General features: G+C 33.2%; 1 protein-coding gene across 2 annotated transcripts in view; it reads left to right on the top strand.

Annotated features, from left to right (window-relative positions):
• The window catches only part of LOC149420215 (protein kinase C, brain isozyme-like), a 610,992-nt gene that overhangs the window by 288,247 nt on the left and 301,144 nt on the right, over positions 1 to 21,601 (top strand). The gene's annotated exons all lie outside the window — the stretch shown is intronic.

The following is a 21,601-nucleotide window of genomic DNA, read 5'->3' as shown; positions in this document are numbered from 1 at the left end:
GAATACAAATTAAAAAATTAAATTACTCAATAAAAAATATAAATGCAAACTACTAAAAAATATTTTTTTCAATAGAAATTTATGAACGCATAAAGAAAACAACTTTTAAAAAATACAGTATTATCTGTGACAGTTTCACTTGATTAACTTTTTTGCTTTCTTATAAAATTATTTACAAAATAAAAACCAGTTTTTTGCTTAAAATCGAAAGTTTCTAGACTCCGTTTGTCAAGCGATTTTAATGCATATTACCTACGATATAAGGTATACCAAGAATATACACATTTTTGACTTGAAGCTTCCTCCTAAAAACCGAAACTCAGGTAAGTTGTAGAGAAATGCAAATTGTATAAGATTAAGTCACACATCAAGACAGTACTCAGAGGTCACTTTTCTATGGGACCACGTACGGCATTATTCAGAAATCATTGTTTAAAAGGAAATTACTCAAGTAGTGGTTTCAGCAATAACCATACATTCATTGACGTAATATTAAAATAAATATTTTTTTGTTACATTCCGGTTCCGTTTCAAGATGGTTGCCGTGTTGGATACTAATTTTTTATCGCGCCAGAGTTCGCTTGATCGTGGTTGCTACTACGAGCAGTCAAATTGGAATAATTTAAGGTGCTTACATAAAATATAGTTAAGTTTGTAGGTTTTTAAGTACCTACTTACAAATCTTACGATTTCATATGAAATTTTGATTTTGATTAATTAAATAAGAGAAAATTAGAAACATACTTCTTGGACGCGAGGTTTACTGTTCACAGAACTACTGATTAATTAATTGACTTAGTATTATAAGATTATATTTTACAGCACAAAATGATCTGATTAATAAACCAATAAAAAATAAGCCTATTTTACTAAATTCTGTGCAATTTTTAATATTTTACAGAATTTAATAAACTTGAAATTATGTAAATTTGTGAATTATTACGACCTACAAAATTTAATATAAAGTTTTCCGTTATGAAAGAATTTTAATATACTCAATAAATTCTTTATGTGGTTATTAAGTTTTGTTAGTGCAACCCTAATAATTATTTAAGCCTAATAATTTGTTCTTTAAAATCCAGGGGTGGAAGTGAATGCAAGCTATACGTATTTTAACACAACCTCAGCACGTCTAATAGTCGGCTATGAAAAGAGTCAGAATAATAGAAGAGTGTGTATAAGACGATGTATGAAGCAAGGAGTGTGTGCTGTGACCAGGTTAGACGTTTCATCCTCAAACAAACTGTTTGCAATTGATTTCTCTTTCTTAGCCTGAACTTCAGCCTTACTGGTGTCAATCATATTCGACCCCAAGCACAACAAGTGCTGCGACCCGCTATTAGATTTGCGATCAGAGTTACAGTTAACGGGGTGACTTTGATCAATTTTTCACTTTGAAATTATAACTTTTTTATGAAATTTTATCGCAAAAAATGATATGTCATGTTTAATGCATATGTTTAAACTATCAAAATATATATTTTTTAAAATTTGTATCTTTGTTTGGGGAGTTAAAAAGTGGTAAATCACCTTTCGGAGTGCGACGGTTGTGATGTATATTATTTTATAAGCTTCAAGTGACATTAAAAATAAACTAACATTGTGACTTATTTATTCTTTATAATAATGTTTTAAATATGTAGCTAGATTACAACGATACGCCAATCCCAAAAATAATTGTAAGAAAATCATTCGCACTCCCTTTTCTACATTTTATATGGGATTGCCTTTTTTATGTATATATAATATAGAATATCTATAACTACGTGCTTTAATGTTCTAACTCGCGTATAGATAATGCATTATATTGTATATTTAAAAAATGATGGACACTGATATGTTCGTATGACCGTCGACGAATTTATGAGATGTATTTACATTTTTCTCTTTCTGACAATATCTAAAAATCAACTTCGCATTTCAATAATTAATGTGTTTGATTATCCCTTACTAGGAACCAACTACTTTGTCACGTATTTTTCAAGCGTCATTGTATTCACGTTGCCTGAAAAAAAATCATGAAACCTGAAGCGAGTAATTTCTCAGTCGTAGCAAGAATGGTCAAATGGAAAAGTCGCCCCCAGATTCAAATGTCCATATTACTATGTACTTTCTTCTTGAGATGGAAAACCTCCCCTATCGTCATGTCTGACTGCCCTTCACTGGGTTTATTAGGTCGGTAGAGATAGTTCCCGTGGGCTGAAAGGAACCACAGGTGACAGATACCCGCCCGGTGAGGATCAGTTTCTCTGAACAACTACTTACAGATTCCTAAAGTTGGGTGGACTGTTGGATCAACAACATTATCCTTCCCAAAGAGTGAGCCATTTATCTCTCTTTATTATGATGTAATTACTCAATTAACATATCGTATGTATTTGATTTGATTATAATTTTAAGTACGGGCGCAATGCGGTAGCGGTTATCTAAAATCTTATCGACTGTGGTTTGGTAACACCCTTCAAACGAAAATTTGACGGGAGACGATAAAAACTGATATTTATTAATTCGTAAAATTAACGACTAATCTTAAAGTTTATATGAAAGAGGTTATATATATATTAAACGATGTAAAATATTGCGTAATTTCATCTATAGTTTTCTAGAAAGTTTTTAAAATTCTACCTGTAAATTTAGTTTTTCGTATTAAAGCAGCAAAAAATACTCTACCATATTGTACTTTATAGACACTTTTTTTATTTTTGAAAACACTAAGGACGGGTTGTTTCAGAGAATTTGAAAAATTCATCAAATTTCAACGTTCATTTTCGGGTTCTGTGAATGTTTTATTCAAGTTTTGTTATTATATTGTTATAGGCTAGTTGCTTGACAGAACTGAAATAAAAATAGAATTTGATGAATTGTTCAAATTCTCCCAAACAACCCGTACTAAGGGGTTTATCAAAACACAGTTGATTTCATTAATTATTAATAAAAAATACTAATGTGGATCTCTCTGTTATTCAGTTAAATTCGGATTTTAAAAGTGTCATTTTCAAAATTGGAACTGATTGTATCAAGAATTCCGACAAACGATAAACTACCTACCTATAATGATAATATTACATTACATAATAGAAAATTATTTTTTTTGCCATTTTCAAAATTGGAACTCGTATGTCAAGAATTCTTACCTAACTGATCAAGAAAAAATATTGACGAAGAATGTGTTTTTTTAAGATTTCCTGCCGTAAATATTTTTTCTTGGTTATTCTGCAGCAATTGTCATTGTTTTGATGTGTTCTTTACATGAGCTTTTAGTTTTACGATTCCTACGAATATAATATCCCGTGATTTTTCACGGGTGTGTGCTAGTATGATTTTATTATATAAATACCATCACATAAAGAATACTACTTGAATTGAATACATTTCGGTCATGAAAAGGCTATATTCATGGCTCTATTTTCCTGTATTTCTGTGCTAGCCTTCCCATACATCAGAAGAAAAGACAGTTCCTTTGTCAAAGTTTACTTCTATATCAATAAAACTAAATATTTAAACACTAATATATACTTATCACATTTTAGACCAGCCCTGAGTAATATTAGGGGTAGACTTTTGTAGTGCAACCCTTTTGGGTCTTTTTGGGTCTTGACTCTTGCATAAATACAAACTTTGAGAGGTGACTAAAATAACATTGCCGTATCTATCTACAGAAAAGGTACAAAGGGGAGAATCATTGGTTTCTTCCGGAAGACGCTGGTTAATTTCACGCTTGTATTGAGCTGAAAATGGCTCAGGACCGAAGTAAATATTCAAGTTCTGTGAATGTTCTGTTCAAGTTCTGTTATTATTCTAAAAATGTGAAACAACTGGTCAATTATAGTATAATACCAGAACTTGGTAAAGTATTGGCTTTAAAATTTGATGAATTGTTCGCTTAATACATATGTCGCTAAAATAGTTTTTTCTTAAATTTCTATCTCTCTCTCTCTCTCTCTCTTTTGTTGTTTATTTTTTGCATTGTTTCACCAAATATGAAGTCCTTTATATTTTTATTATGATTAAGTACAAAGTCTTGCTTAAAATATTTATTTTAAGCGTGACACTTCGGCGTACCACTCGCAAAGTTAATCTAGGACCTTATGGAAATGATTTTTCTCATGGCCTCCTGTATGGAGTTAGTATTTTAACGCTATTTCGCCTTCCGAAGACATTATACATAAAATTACAATCATCATGTTCGAAATATGTGATTGATCCAAATTTGAAACGGGAAATTCAAAAATATAGTGATTATTTAAATAATGAATAATGAAAAAAGTGGCAATGAAAAGTGTGTCCGAGAATGGTAGAAATGCTTCGAATCGCCTTGTTGAATTCTAGCAACCATTAAAAAACGAAAAGTTGATTGCAAAAGCTTTAGCCGTGGGTGACTGAATAGCCAGATAACGCCCATCCTTCATCTTACCTATCTCCTTCTCTTGTCCAATCCCTTCATTCTCAACGGGGAGATGCAATAATCCCACTGGCTCTGGAAATGGGCTAATAAGGATAGTGGGAGGGGTGATTATAGGGAGGGTTGATTTTGTGGAGGGAGGGGGGGGGGGGGTGACTTATAGAGTGCTATTGTTTTGTTATCGACCTATATCCAAATTACCAATACTAAGTAAAGTATTGGAAAAAATTGTTTACGATCAATTATATTCTACTATCTCACCCTCACTCTTAAATAATCAACACGGCTTCATGAAAAATCGCTCCAACTTCAAATCTTGCATTTTTTACAAATTTTCTTCATGCTCAAATGGATATGCGATGCCAGGTAGATGCCATTTATACGGATTATTCTAAAGCATTTGACCGTGTTAATCATTATATTCTTTTACAAAAGTTATTAGGTCTAGGAATTCACGGTGACCTCTATAGATGGATCGCATCATACGTCAATAATCGTCACCAAATCACGGTTGTCAATGGTTTTGCATCTTGCTTAACGGAAATCGTCTCAGGTGTGCCCCAGGGGTCGCATCTTGGACCACTCTTATTTAATATTTATATAAATGACATTTACGTTTGCTTTAAAAATAGTTACTTTGTTTTATACGCGGATGACATGAATATTTATAAAGCTATACAGTGTTTATCCGATTGTATGGAATTGCAAAGCGATCTTGATAATTTGTACATATATTGTGAATCAAATTTACTGTCCTTAAACATATCTAAGTGTCACTCGATTACATTTACTAGAAATAAAAACAAAATCATCTATCCATACAACTTGAATAACAAACCTTTACAACCTATGTCTACGTGTAAAGATCTAGGTGTTTACTTAGATAGCAAATTAATTTTTGACAAGCACATTGAACATATTATTTCAAAATCCTACAGAATGCTAGGTTTCTTATTAAGAATATGCAAAGTTTTCAAAAGTGCTAAGACTCTGAAAATGTTGTTTTGTTCATTGGTCAGAAGTCCACTGGAGTATGCTTCCACAATATGGAATCCTCAATATAAGGTATACATAGATTTAGTAGAAAGTATACAGAATAAATTTTCGAAACATTTACTCAAGAAACACAACAATACTACAAATAATATGTTAACTTTACAAAAAAGACGCACATTGTCAGACCTGTTGTTTCTACATAATCTGCTAAATAATAAAATAGATAGTCCCGAATTGCTATCCGTCATTGGTTTAAATGTTCCAACGAGGCGTACCAGGCACACTACACTATTTCATATTGAAACCAACAATACCAATGCAGCAAATAATTCAGTTATTACTCGCGCAATCACAACATACACCCATTACGAAAAATTACTACATTTAGACATCTTTCATGATTCCTTTCTAACATATAAAACTAACTTATTAAATTTCTTAGCATGACATATTTCAAAAATATTTTCACATCATTTTTCAAAACTCCTATTTTATTAACAGTCAATTACAATTCGTGAGCTTATTATAATTCTTGTTTTCAATTCATTTATTATTTTTATTATTATCCACACACTTCCTTCCTTTTATAACAATCTCAGGCGAAATTACGTAATGATATTTTATGGACATACGTAATAGGTACTACAACTATGTAATAACTAAAAATATCTAATTGTATCTAATTGTACTGTGTATGTCTTAACAAATAAATAAAAAAATAAAAATAAAAAATAAATAAACTACCCTCACCTAATAACATCTAATCATTCTGTACTTGCATAATTTTTAAGTTAGTTTTAAGATTGCTAGTGAATGACACGGGTGTGTAGAAACCGGTAGCAAATAAAAAAAAAAACATGTTAAAAATGCACATGTAAAATAAAACTCTACAAAACAAAATATCTGGGAATTGTGACAATTATTGCCCAAGAAATACAAAAAAATCATTTTTCAAACCTTTTTTCATAATTTTCAATCCAAAATTTTGTGTGGCAGGAAACATCAGATTAAAGGAATAATCTTCGGCTTGAAAGGGTAATCTCTTTCCCCTACAAAAAGTCAGAATTGAAAAAAAAACTATATTAAAATGGACAAGCAGCAAGTTTAAAAATCTTGTTGTAGAAAGAGGGTAAAACGGTCCTTGCGCCCCCAGCTCCCTCGGAATTACTTACCCCACCCGGAAAAAGGATTAGGGCAGGTTTTCTTGTAGTTTTAAATATATTTATGTTTTAAATTTATTCAGCCGAGAGGGATAAGCTTCTCACAACGTCTTCTGTACGTAATTGCCTTATTTCGAATAATAATTCTTTTCAGGACGAATAACTTTATTTTGTAAGTGCTACCCTATATTTGCTTACATTTACTGAGGGTCTGTTTTCTTTGTGATATAGCAATAAAAAATAATAATTTATGTAACTATTTTTACTGCCGTTTCTAAACGTTTTAAATTATTTTTTAAACCAATGAAATAAAATATTTTTCTCGACAGTTAAACTTTTATTTCAAAGCTCCCGAATCATGTTGAAAATGAGATTGATGTGTCCTAGCTGTTCCCAACCGCCTGGAGTCAGTGAGATTATGGCATCCCCCATCGTGAAGCTGACGGTGTATGTGGAAGAGGAAGTTGGAGAAGTATCTGGTCCCCAAACACGCCTAAAGCCATTTCAAGAAACGTTTCAATTATGAATATGAATCATTCACCAGGGTGATGCTTAAAGCATCTGCCACTCTTGTACACGTGCCGCAAGTAAACTGTTTACTATTTTAAATTATTGAATTGTGAAATAACAAAAATTTTAACCCGCAACCATAGGATTGCTATACGATAGACGAGAGTCTTACCCCTCGACCATGGAAGCCTACAAAATAGTTGAGATTTAATAATTTTTTAACTTTTTCAATGTGCATTGTTTCAGAATGACTGATTCTAGAACAAGTTAACTGAAAATTTTATTACTTGCTGTTAATTTATTAAAAAATGTAATTGCTTAAACCCTCTTGAAAGGCCCTTTCACAAATTTGTTTTTTTCTTTCTGCCAGGGTGAAGTTTTTATGTTGTGGGAATTTTATGGTTTAATCCTCTTTTTTGTTCATTTTGTCCGAATTTAATTAATAATACAAGGCTCTCTGACTTGCTTTTGTCGTTTAAACATTATTGATGTAATTATATTTCAAATAATGGACAATACTAAACTAATCATTAGCAAGAAGGTCAAAATCTTTTAAGGCCCCGTAGTAAGCGTTCAAAGATGGGTTGCTTGAATTGGCTTTAGCCGTGTTTGGTCACCAGATCTGAATAGCCAGGTACCCCTTCACCTTTTCCTCCCCCATCGCCTTCCCCTCCCCACTACCTTCAGCCTCACAACTTACCCCAAATGGGGATGCCATAGTCTCACTGGTTACAGACTTTTGGGAGCAATTGGGACTCTTCTAGGGTATTCATGTTATAAAAAGTAATGAATCATAATAATAAAACAAAATCTAGGCCACAGAGCCATCTTGGTTTTGCCATCAACTTTTTGAACATTTTTGTCTTCTGTTAAATATCAGATATTCATTATTTTCCAAATAATAGTTTCTGAATTAAAGTTTTTTTAATACAACACATTGTGAATTCAATATAATATTCTGTATATTGAATATGTATTAGGTCATTGAGATTTACTGTCTGTCTGTTGGGTTTGTTAAGTTTGTTTGCGTAGCCTCCTAAGCAGAAAGCAGACGACAATGGCATTGTAAGCCGTGAAAAGCAGAGCTCCGATTCACGTTTCGCTGATAATAACTGCCGCTTAAAGAACATTATTTTGCTACGTTTCTCGTAGAATTGTCACGACAATACGGCGTAGATGTTATAACGGTGCATTTTCACTACGCCTTCTGTGTTCTGCTACCTTATTTTACACAAAAATTGAAATGGTATATAGGTAGTTTTTGCGGTGGTAGTTTTCTGGTTAGATGCACATATATCGATTTTTCGTACACCTGAAATTTCATTGGTTGGAATGTCTTCATTTTAATTATTCTGGAAATCTTGCTTCTGTATATTATGTTTTAATTTGATGCATTTAGCCTACCGAAAAGAAAATCCCTAAAATATTGATATATTACGAATTGAAAGAAAACCAATATACATCACACCTTTCGACTCCTAGACCCAAGACATGTTAATGAAATTAATTTTATGTTTCTTCATTTTCTCCCAAAGTAAGGAAAATTTTGCCATGCTTCGGGACACCAGACACGCTTACAACTAAAATCAAACTTTTGTTAATTTACCTTTATTTATTTAAACTTAAATTCATTGATTTTAATTTAAAATCATTAGTTTTCAGAACAATCTCAAGCAAAATTACATAATGATATTTTATGGACACACGTAATAGGTACTAAAACTATGTAGGTAACAACGAAAAATATCCATAACTTTATCTTATTGTACTGTGTATGTAATGATAAATAAATAAATCTCTTCAGTGATTTAGACTGATTTCCACGGGTTAGTGAATATTATTTACGGTTCCATGATAAATCAACACACCTTTAAAAAGTAATATAAAGTCATTAGAAACGTTGAAATTTTTTTTAAAAACTAACCTAACCTCACCTAACTTAACCTACTTAACCCAGTTAATATAGCTTTTGTTTCATTACTTTTCATGACTTTATATAACTTTTTAAAGATGTGATGAATTATCATTTTGATGATTTATCCGGTCACCATTATTTACATTGATAGACTAAGTTTTGTGTTGGACCAACCGGCACTTTCTTGTTTCTTCTAACCCGTTTGCCGTATGAGAATAGGTTGCTTTTTGTCATATTTTGCTCTAAATTATTGTTCGGCTTAGAGATAGATGACTTCGATTATGGTGTCAATATTTTAAACTTATTTCCATTTTTTCGGCAACTAAAGTGTTAAAAAAAACTTTTGGAGCCAGCTGATATCAACCACCTAACCACCAAATTATAACTTCGGACGGGTTTATTCGGAATTGGAAGCTCAAATCAAAAAAGTTGTACTATGAAAATGACTCCAAATGTGATGTAGATTCGCCGGTTTTCCGCTTGAACCTACCTGTGCAGTATAAAGGCGGGACAGCTATGTCGCCACCCGAAGATTCAGAAGTACTACGAGTTTATCAGAGCTTGTTTCGTCACCACCTGTCATCCTTGATAATATACTGTGTCAATTACACCCTATTGATTATTTACCCGCCAACCTATTATAATACTACAATGTAAAAGGCGGTCAAACAAAATCCAAAGACATGTGTTAGTGTTCAGGTGATTCATGTATGTAAAATTACCCCTATTTATTTCTACATATTGAAATTTTGCTCTACTGTTCGAGAATTTTTTTTCATACTACCATTGAACCCTGTAAAACGTTCAGTTAACTTATAATTTACCGTCTGAAGACTTTAAAATTTAATTTCGTGAGTAAATTTAAGGCTCCCGCGCTTTAGAATGTTTCCATATCCCTCACATAAATAAGGCTCTTATCTCGCCCGAATTTCATGCGAACAACGAAAGAAAAACTCGTACGTTATGAATATAGGTTTTGTTTCGGCTGTGTCTAGGCTTTATTCGCGTATAATAGGCCTCTAGCAAAAGGAAAATTTCTTATTAAACAAAATAATTTAACGTAATCTTTACAATTTATGTCTGCATTTCTTAATAAAAATCGTTTATTCTCAAATGAAACTTTTGAATTAAATGTGAGTATACCGCTCTGTTACCCCTGATCTCCGCTTAGAAATTATACATAATAATTTTGATTGTTGGTGCATGGGTAAGTAATGTGAAATAATTCTGCAAAATGCGAACTTTTTAAGTTCAATTAAATTTTAATTTTTAGACTCGGAATACTTTTATTATTATTAATAATAATAATTATAAGTTCTGATCGCCTCTCTTTTCATTTATCAACAAAAAATATGATTATTATGATGTTTGGCGTTTTATTATTTTAGTTCAACAAAATACAGACTACGATAGTTAGTATTATTTATTTAAAGTAACTAATATAACCAATGACGTTACAACACATCTAGACTTGCTATTGTCTCACAAACTCAAGACAAAATACAGAAATTCTCTTTTGTTTCCTGTAAATTCTTAATTCAAACATTGTTCATGTATGACAAAGATGGACATTCACAGAATATGTGAGTTTGAACAAAATAAACGATAGCGGGCGGCGTTTTCGTATTTTCGTCGAATACTACATTATACGTCACGGGTGCGACTGAGATAACAAGATATGCTTTTACTCGCTTATGCTGTAAAACAAACACGGAATACTGTATGAGACGACCTGCTAACTGCTATTAAGTTGTCCTTCTTATACTTATGTGTGGCTACATTGGCTATCTCACTTTCTCTAATGGCGCTGAAAATTTTCGAAAAAAAAACAATCGAAATAATTGTATTGTTTACAGCAGTGTTTTTCAATCTGTGTGTCGCGACCCCTAGGGGGGTCGCGAAGCCTTCGTTGGGGGGTCGCCGGCAAAAACAAAAACGCGAGGTACTAACTACAATAAACACTATTTCAGTGAGAAGGATGAGTTTGTTTATTTTTCAAATCGTTGTGCTATTTGTGATATGTTAATAATCAAATCATTTTCTAAGTTAAGTCTGTTTCTCTTTTTAGTTTTAATGTCCACCATTGAAGAGAATGTCAGTTCACATAATTATGAAGTGGCAAATGGGACTAATAATTTTAGAGCTTTCCTTGCCAGCTTTGGATACTCTTCTTTTGTTTTCATCCAAAACACGGGGCGCCAAGTCAAAGTCGCACAAAGCCTTACCAACTTCCTCGTACTTAATTTCAATGCTCTCGCGGCTTCCTTGCGGAGTGTAGGCCGTAATAATGAAAATAGGTACCAAAATAGAGAAAATAATCACCGTATTTAAATTACTAACTTTTTGTCTGTATCTATGGCCAAATGGGGTCGCCAGAATTTTTCAACCCATAAAGGGGTCGCGTATTCAAAAAGATTGAAAAACACTGGTTTACAGTAATAAAAATAATTTATGTGAATTTACGAATGAAATTTTATTTATTGGCTCTTACTTGGGTTTGCCGAGTAATGAAAACATTTTCTTTACCTAGAGGTAGCACACGACCTTTCACGACGCGTAGCAGTTTAGTACTAAAACTACGAAATCGAAAGCAATCTAATTGAATTGCTTTTGGCTTGCCACGTTGCGATTTCTAAAGCGCTTCTGTATATATTGTAATGTCATTAACCACGGCGGTTAAAAATTGAAGAGTTTCTTAAAACACGCATTCGTCTTTCATAGTCTTCATTCGCATCATACATTAATCATAGACTTACGTTAACGATTATTCTATAGTCTCCGTCCTTCGCTGTTGAAATCTCTTTGGTAAATTTAAACTTTACATTGTTGGCGTGCATACCTCCCCATTTACTACCTGCTTTACTCTACTTTCTTGTCATTAAACCTAACAAATTAAACGTTTTCCGTGTGTAACCGAATCCCGTCCTGTGTGCACTTTAATATGCAGTGGGCGGCCATTTCAGATTGCAGCAAACACTGTTGCGCTTCGGTCACAGATTGTGTCTACATTATTATGTAGGAAGTTGCAGCTCTGGATAATACCTGAAAAGTATTAGCCGGGAAAATCAGTTAGAAATTTTATTATATCGAAATTTTTTAATTTTCTTTTTCTTCAAAGTTTTAATGCAGTTTTAGTAGACAAATAAATATGCAAAAAAATACTGTAGTACGTAGCAAAAATCCAATAAAGACAAAGCTTGTGCATGGATATTATAGTAGATTGTTAGTTGACGTGTACGCAGCGTTGCTAGATTTTTCTCTACTTTCTATAAACATAATAAGCATGTATTACATTTTTAAATCTTTCGAAAGAAATTCTCTAAATGATAGCGAAAACCTTATCAAAATTCTAACAATAATTAAGCGCACAAACAGACAGACGCGGATAGCTATTTCGTTGTATACTATTTAATAATAATTAAATATATGTTGGTTTTTTCCCCCGTTTAAAAATAGGTTTATGCAAATAAGTGAACACCGTGATTATCAGTTAATTATTAATAATGTTTTCTTTTGCTACTCTGTTGAAGTACCCCTGATATGTTGGTTTTAATGGAAAGTTTAAAATAATTTGATTAAATTACCGCGAAGGAACTACCAAAGTTTGGAAATAAATTATCGCGTACCTCCCCTATTTCACCTGACTACTAGGTCCGCGTCCAATTAACATCCCGTTTTCCGTTTGCCTAGTAAATATTCAGAAATATTTGATTTTTGGTATAAAGTGGGAAATGCTTGAAAGTAAAGTTTTTCGGATCAACTTCCAAATTGTTGTCCTAAAGGAGAAACTATGAATAATAAATAAGCAATACATAATTATTGATAAAGGCCTAACCTATTGGTGAAAATGGAGTGTGGAGGGTCTAGGAAAGGAAGGCGAGGAAGTTTTGTGAAGAAAAACGGTATGAGGGGTCCTCCCGCTGCGGGGCAATATTACGGGTCAAGAGAGACCAGATGGAGAGATCAAAGAGTCTACCCAAAACGACCTCTCCCGATCCGGCCCACGACGCAACTGATGGGCATGCGCATCCAACGTCAAAAACTGAGCACACCTCACCCAATGAACCCGAGCACCCATGCTAAGTCACCAAACGTACCATACCACTTGGGGTAATACAGTAATTTACTGCAGGTGCTAGGTAAATTATTGTATTACCGATACAAATGCGAGGTAATGCCGGGAATTTTCTAGCAGTCGTAGGTGGATTAGCCGTTAGTCTGGTAGGTTCCAGTATGATGCGCTCTGCACAATGCTCTCGAAGGTTCTAGGCTGCACTGCGAATTTTTGTAGTTCTTGCCGCTACCACACTCATCAGGATTGTGATGTTAATAAAACAACACGATCTGAAATTAAAAAGGTGTTTTGAATTGCAACATGCGAGGAACCTACATAATCTCCATCTGCTGACAGAAACACAACGAGCCCAAAACCTAACTTAACAAAACATGTACTGTAATTTTTTTTGTGTGATAGGGCAACTCGTTTTCAGTAATTTCGCCTCTTTGGTTCTATAATCTCAGATAACAAATGTTGTTGCTCTAATGGTGTTGACCCGGTTCGTACTACCAATATTAGTTTGCTGGGGACCAAACCTCGAATCCCTGACTTAAAATCCTCGAAACTGATTCATATTATTTCTCCTACGAGTAGTGATCTCTAACTATCATGAAAATCATTATTTTTTATGTACACGACTCATTATATAATATATAATATACACTTAAGCGTTGCCAATTGTGCAATGTTTCACTGTATACCACCGATTCTACCGCCTCCCTACCGCGCATCGTGTACAATTGTGCAATTTTTCACTGAGTACCACCGATTAGACCGCCTCAATACCGTGCATCGTATACATTTGGGCATCCGTCTCACATCGCTTCATTTTATAATACATTTTTTCGTTCGCCATTGTAAAACTATAACCTCCACCCGATTCATCATATATACGCAGGTTGATGCCAGGAGTTCAAGATAGGTTAGATTCTTCTATTATGTAAGACATGTTCCCTTCTTCTTGTTAAAAAATAAACTTCTGTCCAGTTCCACAAAAATACTCCACAGAGCATTTACAACCTAGAAAATGCTACGAAGGTACAAACAACAAAGTTCTAACATAGAAACGTTCTCGTACTATGCATTTTTTTCGCCGTTTAGCTTGTTGCTCTCTTTTATTGTAGTGAATGTAGGTCAGCATCACATATTAAATCTCAGCGCAGAATAACTGCGCTGGATTGTGCACACTGTGGCTTTTAATGCTTTAGTGGAGCTTGATTTTCCTTGTAAACTGTTATTATTTTATTTGCTTGCATATTGGTGAACTCGAAGCCGTTAATTGAAAATACAAATAAAGAGTTTGTTATTCGTGATCGAACAAAAAACTCTTTACAATTTATTACGTCGGCTACGTTAATTTTGTTGAAACTGCCAATTTATTTCTACGTGAAAAGCGACACAGTCTACCTATTAAGTTACTGCCATGTTTTAGTGGTTGTGATGAAAGGCTTTAAATCACAGTGAAAAAAAACAGATAAACCATAGCTGCAAAAAAATATGCAAATTATTTATGAAAACGGACATGCTAACGACATCTGGCGGAGAAAGAATTGATCCAGCTTGCTTGCAGTAGACACCTGTAATAGTTGAAATTAAATCAAGGTTCCGGGACGAAAGCAGAGAGGTCGTAAAATCGTCTAGGACGACTGGTACTTCCCCTTTCCTAGGCCTAAAAAAATAAATATTGAATTTTGTCAACCAATAGATCTGAACAAAGAGCTATAAAATTTTGAGTAACCAATCAGTGAACGGAGAGGCGTACACCAAATACAGACAAAGGAATAAACTTTGGATCGGGCAATAAAATAGATAATTAAAGACATTTCGATTCTCACAGAAATGAGAGGTGAACGCACTTTAGGGTCAACATCGACTTTCAAGGTGACAAACTCCTGGGAATGTTTACAATAACTGAGACATTTATGGGGTATCGAACCATTGAAATCGGGTGCTTGGAAGTTTTACAAGTTGTAAAGCGCACACACAAAAATGCAATGAAAAAAATTATAAACGTGATAGTATAAAAAAAGGACGAGAAAAGCGAAGGAAAGTTACTGGCGGAATTTCAACTGTAGTGCAATTATTTATGATAGAAGGAGGGTGTCATGTTCGATAAAAATCGTACTAAAGAGAGGAGTGAGTGTTGGAAACAATGGAAATTAATCGTTATCAATTTAAGATGAAACGGACATATTGGTAAATCAATTTTGAATGAAAAATCTCGCAAAAAAAATACACATTTTAGAAAAGTGCGGCGATCGAATGGAAGGATAATACAGAGATTTTGGACTGCTACGAAGGTCCTAGGGACGTGAAAATCGAGTATCAGAAGAAGACAGTAAAACTAAACATACATCGATAGATTAGATTCAGGAAAAGTAGACATTTTACATGATTATTAGGTTAGATAGATATTAGAGTTACCCAATATTACGGAGGGATCGAAACAAGATAAAAGGTTGGCGGTCTCATGTATATTTTGAAGGATAAACAATCGGAATTTGAACATGATTTTTATTTACGTTAAGGTAATAAACGATTGGAGAGACGATTAACTTTAACGTGGACCTTATGGAATATTTAGATTAGGCAAAAGAGATTAAAATTAATAGGTTTGAAATTAAACTAAATTTACGAGTCTAGTACCAAAATTTTAAACGTAAACAGATGTCAATGCATATGTTTTATGTGAATCCTGGTATGAGAAAGATAGAAAATTGGGCGGAGATTGAATAAAACAATAAAAATGACAGATATCCCAGAGTCTAATTAGGTATATCTCCCATAGAAGTGTGGAAAATTATATATTAATTAATAATAAGTGAAGTATGAAATTTTCCTGGAGACCACACACATCGGGAAAAGTGGAAAAAAGATAAAAGGAAGGGTAAAGAACGGAGATAAAGAATAATCCAAGTGGAGAAAAGTGATACAATTCAAATTTATCCGTGAAATAAATAAATACGACTTGGAAAATAATTAGTTATAGAGTTATGAGAAATAACAAGAAGAAAAAAAGAAGAAATTGTGCAAGAAAACGTCGCGGATAAAAGAAAATCCAAAAAGATAAGGAAAAATTCAAATCTGCGGCATTAAGAGAGAAAGTACTGGTGAAAATGGAAAAGCTCATATAGGTGACAATGAAATTAAGTAGAATTTAGATAAATCGAAATTCTAAACTGCATAGTAGGGATTTCAACATGGATTTAGGCATTTTTCGCACGAGATGCATAAAATTGAGATGTATATATATATTATTGAGGACGGACCTATCGCAAATTGAGAAAAAAAAGGAACACAAAATCATGAGAATTTAACTACATTTTGTATGAACACAGGACAAAGGAAGCTTGGGCGATTAACACAGACTTACCCGATTCGGACCCTATCGATTTAGATTTGTGAGATGGAAACTGACCACCGCCTTGAGCCGGAAAGCAGAACATCTTATGGAAGCACAATCGATATTGATGGAAGGGGTGTTCGGATTTACGAGTTGATAGGAGATAGAATTAAGCATCAAGAGAAATTCAGATACGTCTTTTGGAACCTGAGAGGGGTATAAAAGATGGAACACATCAGTCAGGAGACAGTCGCGCCGAGGATTCGAAAAGTTGTTACGTGGCAGTACTACGTCTTTGGTAGGATTAACAGTGAAAAATCTTTAAGTGTTAAATTTTAAATAAGCCCCTGGACTTAGGAAAATTTTGTGAAAAGTACAAGTGCTAGAGTCAGTGAAATTTAATAAATCAGTTTAATTTGGTTAAACAGTGAAAATAAATATAATTTAAACTCAGTGCTTAAAAGTGTTAAGTGAAGTGCAGAAAGTGATTACGGAATTAAGAATTTAATTAAAATTTAAAATAATTATTTCAGTCAAAGTGAAAACATTCAAATTAAATTTAAGAGTTTGTTATCGTTAAATTAAAGTGGATGTGCTCGTGAATTGATATTTAAAAATAGATTATAATTTTGTTTAAAATTATTAATAGTAAATACTTCATCTTAGGTTAAAAGAAACACAAAAACAAAAAAAAGGATTCGATAATAATAAACGTTTAAACCTTTGTTCTAAAATTAACAGTTCGGAAAAGAAATTAATTTATTAAGAATCGAGATAATTAAAAGTCTGCGCAATTCGGAAAAAATTTTTCTTATAAAAATATATAAAAAGAAATTTAGAATCAAAAAATTTGATCAATTAAAATCCATCGTGCGTATAGCGACAGTGTTAAAAGTGTTAGTCATTTTAACCGGAATTCTAAACATCAATTTACCATTTAGAAAAAAGTATTTTAACAGCTATCATTCAAAAGCCTAAACTAGAAAAGTGTTATTAAATCAACGGGATTTCTGAATTAGGATTTCGTTCGGAAGAAAAATTAAATATCAGCTAATTTATACGATTCAAGCGAGAATAAAATATTAAATAGGAATAAATAGTCGAAAAGATTTATTTTGAAATTAGTTGAAAAATACAATTAATTAGGTAGGATTTCATCATCAAGGTTGTTGCGTACACCCAACCGGAAATACCTTGATTGGGGTGAGTTTTCCTTTTATAAATAATTTTCAGGTCCCAGGAGACACAGAAGGGCTGTGAAGTGGAAGTATATCAATTGAATATTAAATTAAAACAACAAAACAAAGAATTACACACTAAAATATGTATATTGAGTATTTGTGTATATATATATAAATATAAAATAATATATTGTATATAAAGAATATATATTTATGAGTAATGTAATTATATATATGTATTTTATTTATTAATCGAAGCATCGAAATGGTAGCGATTTTTAATACCTACCCGAGGACATATCTATATTATTGAAAAAAGAAAATATGTATTTATTAATATTCAAGACTATGTAGAATCATATATCTTATATTTATTTATTAATATATGTAATCTTATTTAACGTATTTTGACAATCGAGATATGTGTACATATATATATTTATATTATTTTCACCTAATTTCTAGTAAATTTACTAAATTCGGGAAATGAAATAAATAGTTTAACTTCAATAAAGGATTTAAAAATATTTAATTTAACAATGCACAATAAAAGTAAAGAGGCACAAATGACTTCTAAGGAATTTTAAAATAAACAAATCTCACATTTAGGTTAGTGTGTCAGGAGATGGTTATATTATTTGTTTACAAATAGAGACGTACGGGGAACTGGGTCAACTGCATAGTTTGGAAACGACCTTGGCCGTAACTAGATAATTTATCAGAGTTATAAGGATAATCATCAGGATGTTATTGTGCAATGTGCAGCGATTTGGGTCATTCACAAATGCCTATCGTTCGCAAACGACAATTGAAAAATCACGGGTTAGCCAGATTTATATCGAAATATTACATAAAACATTTGAATACCATTGATTAGATAATCGCATAGTTTTATTAGTTACCTGAAACAGCTGGAAGATGCGTGCTTACAAATACTTATCATTCACAATCGACAATTGGAAAATCACGGGTTAGTAGGATTATATCGAATAATTATACGAAACATTTGAATATTATTGATTGGGTGCTCATACAGAACCCCATCAGTTGCCTGAGACATTTGAGAGTCGAGTACTCTCTAATGTGGCAACCAACTACTTGAAACAATTGGAAAATCACGGGATAGGATGAACAAAAATTAACGTTGAACCCTGGAGGGAAAATTTAAAACAAATACAGTTCATCAAACAGGAGGCAGTGGTCGCTCCTACAACAAGACCATTAACCAAATCAAATAGAGATGGCGATTCTCTTAAATAAAAACGTCAAAACCAAACAAAAAGCCTGGAGTTCGATAGCTCTCCAAAACAAACTATCAAATAATATCTTATTCTACTAGTATTTATTAGTATAACCTTATTCTTACGTATATATTCGGTCACCAATCCTAGAGTTTCGCAGAACTCTTCGTGCGAGATCCGAGCTCGGAATGCGAGGTAGATAGCCTCGTATTGTGAGTTATAAACCTTTCCCAAACTGTATGTATACATATATTTATTCGTATGTACTGTTTACTGGAGAATGCGGACCTGCATACAGCTTGCATTTTAGGTCTAATAGACCACTCTCGCATTTTCTTTTAAACGTGGAATGAGGATTCACGACCCGTAAGTCCACACCAACCGTGAGTATATGATTGTATATAGGACGAAACCGGTTCGCCCTAAGTAAATTGTAGTCCAAGGAGGGGTCGGAATTTGGGGGTATCGGGACTCGAGGGGAAACTTGAAGGCAGTACATGATGACGTGGAAGGCTTTTTGGGACGCGATAACTTAGGTATCAATCAAAGAGCCGTGTCAAAGGATTGTGCAAATTTCTTGTCGACTCACGATCATCTCGTTTACTTGCAGGAGGATTTGGAGCCAAATTATGCCAGCAAATGGGCTATTCCGAGTTCGTCAAATATGCAATTAACTAATTACATTAACCTACTAAATCAATCTTTACATGTACCTTATAGCAGCAGAATCATAAAGGAGTGGCGCCAAACTGACACAAGAGTTTACCAAAATCAAATTTACTAACAATTAACCATTTGAGTTATATTTAATTACCTGTCCAAATAAACATGTATAATATCTTTTATCAGCGTTTAACTACGATTTTGTTAGGGTGCAGGGAATCAGAATAATTACAATAGGAAAGTTAGCTCATCCAGAGAATTCATTTAAGTCTAGGTTTGCAATGGAAAGACCAATTAAATTGTGAAACTCAACACCTCGATCAGAACCAAGGGGGTTACAACAAAAATGAAAGTAATTAAAATCCTATATCATAAATCAAAAAATTACACAACGTTTGATGGAATTTAATTACAATATAAATACGGAAATATTTGCGTTCAAGTTCGTAAATAACGTATTAATTAGTTGAGTACATATGTCTATGAAGATATATAGTACAAGAGAGCTTTAAGTAGCTTTCTGTAGATATCAAAGAAAAGGGTCCAATTTTCATGGAGGCTTATGTGTTGTAGGGGAGGAATTTTCCATCCCTGCGAACACATATGCAAAGCCTTAGAGAAAAAATTAAATATCGGTCATAGCCAAGAGAGAAGAAAATTTTATATTGTTTTAAACAAAGTAAAAGAAAATGGTGAAAAGGCGAAAATATTACATGGTTTGGACACTAACTTAAGTTAAATCGATAACACGGTAGCAAATGGTAAGTGCTTTTTTACCATTGTCACAATTTTATTGTAAAAAGTTTGATTTTTTGTTGTTTTAAATGATTTTTTTACCATCCCAATTTTCTCTTTCCGGATTGGCCTGAATCTGATAAAAACTTTTTAACGTGCAAATATTCAATGCTTCACTTATTAAAATTAGGTAATATAATCACGGTCATGGTTTTTTTATTCAACAAGTAATGAAACATTTATTGATATACCACGTTGTTATGATAACCATTTTAAACACCGCACAGGAGTCCCAACTGCTTCCTACTAACAGGAATCAGTGAAACTGCATCCTCAATATACGTATATGTAGTCAGGCTGAAGGGTATGGTGGGGGGGGGGCATTGAGAAAATAAAAACTAAACATGGCTAAAGCCATTTCAATGAACGTTTCGAATGGTGGAAATTTCACCTGACCAATATTGAATGTATCTATCACTCGCAAGATATTAAATAATAATTAGATACGGAGTACCGGTCAGTGGCTGAGTTGGCGTTGCGTTTGGGTACTACCCAGACATCGGGGGTTCAATTCCTCGGCTGGCTAAGTCCTCCATCACGACATAAACAACATTTTCCTCTTACTTTGGTGGTAGTAAGAGATTTTTAAATATTGTCAATTTATTCGTAACCTGGAAATGTTCGTCTTTCTTTAAAAAATAAACCAAACCATCAATAGAAGTATCCGACAGTTTCGAAGGAAAGGAGTAAATGGGTGATTGTCACGCGGTTCGCTGATAGTAAACCAATCTTTCTGTGTTGCCATGTAAACAGTTTTGACAATATGTTTCATACATAAAATATAATATATTTTTTTTTTTAAATTTCTTACTATCGCTATTGTTCAAGCTCTTAAATCAAGAACAACTGCTTCGCGAAGTTACAAAATCATTATTTTATTTTACAAATAAAAATGAGGTTTTCATCTCCATAATGAGCCGGTAGCGGCTGTTAACCAAGCTAAGCAAATAACGTAGAATTGCCTACTACGTGATAGCACTGTTGCCGTTGTGTCTACACCAGGCGCTCTGCACTCACCCGTAGCTGCTAGCCGCTAGCGGAGCTACGCCGGGATCGTAGGCACTGCTAAACTGAGCTCTACGCTAAAAAGAGATCTTTTAATAAATTAATTAATGGACGTCGTTTATATATAAGTGAAGTTTGGAATTAAATTTTGGTTATTTATGTTTGCTTATTTGTTTTATTTTAATTTCTACTTTCTAATAAAATTTTAGAAAGGAAGCATTAACATTCAATGGATCAGAGTTATAGCTGCCGTTATAAGTTTAGTATCCCCTGGTGAACGACCACCATTTATTACCTTAAAGTTGCTTGACATGGCTTTAGCCGTATTTAGTG

This window comes from Hesperophylax consimilis, chromosome 10, assembly GCF_061612785.1.
Source record: "Hesperophylax consimilis isolate HC1 chromosome 10, BYU_Hcon_1.0, whole genome shotgun sequence".
Taxonomy (NCBI): Eukaryota; Metazoa; Arthropoda; class Insecta; order Trichoptera; family Limnephilidae; genus Hesperophylax; species Hesperophylax consimilis.
The sequence above is the reverse complement of the archived record's forward strand: the minus strand, read 5'-3'. Positions and strand labels throughout refer to the sequence as shown.